A 2799-nucleotide genomic window follows, 5' to 3' on the forward strand; every position below is an offset into this window, starting at 1 on the left:
CCGTCCCTGCTGCAATGGCCCTTCCCGAGAGGCCCACCCTCAGGGCTCCAGCATAAACCAGGCCTCCCCTGGGGGTGCTTCCATAGCATTTCCCCCACTCGGAGGTGATACTTTTGTTGCTAGAACTATTTGAGTGGTCTCTGTCTCCTCACTGGAATAGAAACTCCACGAGGGTGAACATCAGGTCCTCCTGACTCACCGCGGCAGCTCCAGGGCGCCGTCATGCCTGGCGCATAGAAGCCGTTCAGCCGGTAGTTCCCGGATGAAGGGGGCCCACCGCAGGTCGGGGGTGGTCTCGGGATCCGAACTGACTCTACAGCCTCTGGTACTTTCCTCTGTCGCCACCTCCTCCAAGGGGATGAGCCTCCCCAGCATGACTTGTCCTCGGGCCTGGCACCGGGCACGTGCGGACACAGGGACGGGGCCAGACGCGTCCAGGCCCAGCGCACGCCTCGGGGCCGGCGGGCACACGCACGTACGGATGGGTGCCGAGCCGACCCCCTTGTACGGGTGCGCGTACAAAGCGCTGACTCAAGCTTGTACGATGCTGGTGTGTGCACGTGAGCCCAGGGGGCGTGGACCCAGCGACGCGGGGCGCGGGCATCCAGAGCAGACGGCTACGTGCTCATCCGGGCACTTCCCGCCTTCAAACACGCCCCCCCCCCCGGTCCTCCCTCCCCGCCCCCCCCCCCCCAGGTTCAGGCAGACGGTGGCATTTGCCCCCTGTGTGAACACAACCCTCCCAGTAACTCTGGGTAGGGACCCACTGGGACCACGCATCCGGCCCGCCTGCAAATGCTTCCTTTTATCTCACCAGCAGGCTTCCTGCTGCAGGCTCCACGGGCCTGAAAGACAGCTCATTCTTCCCTCCTTCCCAACAGGTGCCCAGACAGAGAGGAGGACTTGAAGCCAGAGTGGCCCCGTGAGGCTCCTGGCCCACGCAGGGGGTAAGAAAGGCCTTGGCTTGAGCCGTCCGCACACCATAATCACAAACTACTTGCACGATTATTTATTGAATATTTTTCTTCAAGCCAGCTCTGTCTTTTTTACTTAAATGCCTATTTTTGGTTTCATCCTAAGCAACAGCGTCTGTGAGATCGTGACACCGATGTGCCCGTTACACGTTTTTTCCTAATACACATGTACATGAACACAACTATTAAAATAGGTTGAAATTTTGCCTACGTGTCAATTCAGATCATCTCCTGGACGTCTGTGGTCCGGCCGCCAAGGACAGAAGGACCTCGGGTGAGAAGGAAGGACCCCAAGATGCCGGGTGCCCTGGGGGCCCAGCCCCACGGCTACAAGTGGTGTCTCCTTGCCCAGAGGCCAAAGCCCCAACTCCTTGCCCTGACGTTCAAGACCTTTGTAAGGGGACCCGATGTCCCACCCAGAGCCATTTCCCTGAGAGCCCCACACAGTAGGTCTGCAATATTTGCCAAATGAATGGAAAATGGATTAATGAATGGCCCGCGTGATTAGTCAACGCATGCATAATGAATGAGCACACACCTCCGCGGGTGTCTGCTGGGATCTGAGACTCAACTGAACCCGCGCCTGACCCAAGCCCCAAATCTGAGAGTCTTTGCCAACTTTCCCTTCCTCCCACAGCAGTCTGTTGATTTCTGCCCCCTGACTAGCTCCTGAATCCGCCCTCATGGTCCCATCCCTTGGGGCCACCGTGCAAGCCAGACCACCCTCTTCCCTCCCCTCGAACATCGTAGGATAAGGGGGGGGGTGCGGTGCTCAGGAAGCACCAAGCTTCCTAAGGAGGCTCCGTGTCCTTCTGCCTGGCTCCCCTGTCCTCCTCACACCCCGTGGCTCTCCCTTCTCTCCACACCTGCCGTCTAGACTGTTATAAAGTTCCTAGAACATTCCAGCTTTCTTCCTCTCCATGGAATGGATGTCTTGCCTACCTGACATCTAGACAACCTTCTTTTTCCCAAAGGAGCCCTCCTGACCACCATCTCCTCCTCCCTCCCCCAGCAGGTGCTGCCTTTGGCACCCCCCCCAGCCCCTAACTTTCCCTCATCGAGAAAAGAGCAAACACTAACAAAGCACTCACTATATGCCTGGCTCTGTTCACGTGTGCTTCACGTGTATTAGCTCACTTAACCCTCATGACAGCTCTAAGAGGTAGGTATGATGATTATCCCCATGTGCCCATGGGGAGGAGGCACAGAGAGGTTAGGTCACTCGCTTAAGGTCTCACGTGGAGGAGCTGGAATCTAAACCCAGGCTGCCTCGGGGCGCCGGGGGGCTCAGTCGGTTAAGCGTCCGACTTCCGCCTAGGACACGATCTTGCCGTGATGAGTTCGAGCCCCACATCAGGCTCTGTGCTGACAGCTCAGAGCCCGGAGCCTGTTTCAGATTCTGTCTCCCTCTCTCTCTGCCCCTTCCCCACTCTCACTCTGTCTCTCTCTCAAAAATAAATAAACATTAAAAAAAAATTGTTGGGGCGCCTGGGTGGCTCAGTCGGTTAAGCGGCCGACTTCGGCTCGGGTCGTGATCTCGCGGTCCATGAGTTCGAGCCCCGCGTCGGGCCCTGTGCTGACAGCTCAGAGCCTGGAGCCTGTTTCAGATTCTGTGTCTCCCTCTCTCTGACCCTCCCCTGTTCATGGTCTGTCTCTCCCTGTCTCAAAAATAAATAAAACGTTAAAAATTTTTAAAAATAAATAAATAAAAAAAATTGTTTTTAACCCAGGCTGCCTGGCCCTGGAGTCGGGCACCACAACACCACCGAACAATAACCATCTGTCTGGTTATCTGTCATGCCCACCCGTGAGGACAGACACCCTG

This window comes from Herpailurus yagouaroundi, unplaced genomic scaffold (genome assembly GCF_014898765.1).
Source record: "Herpailurus yagouaroundi ecotype Mexico unplaced genomic scaffold, PumYag 410, whole genome shotgun sequence".
NCBI lineage: Eukaryota > Metazoa > Chordata > Mammalia > Carnivora > Felidae > Herpailurus > Herpailurus yagouaroundi.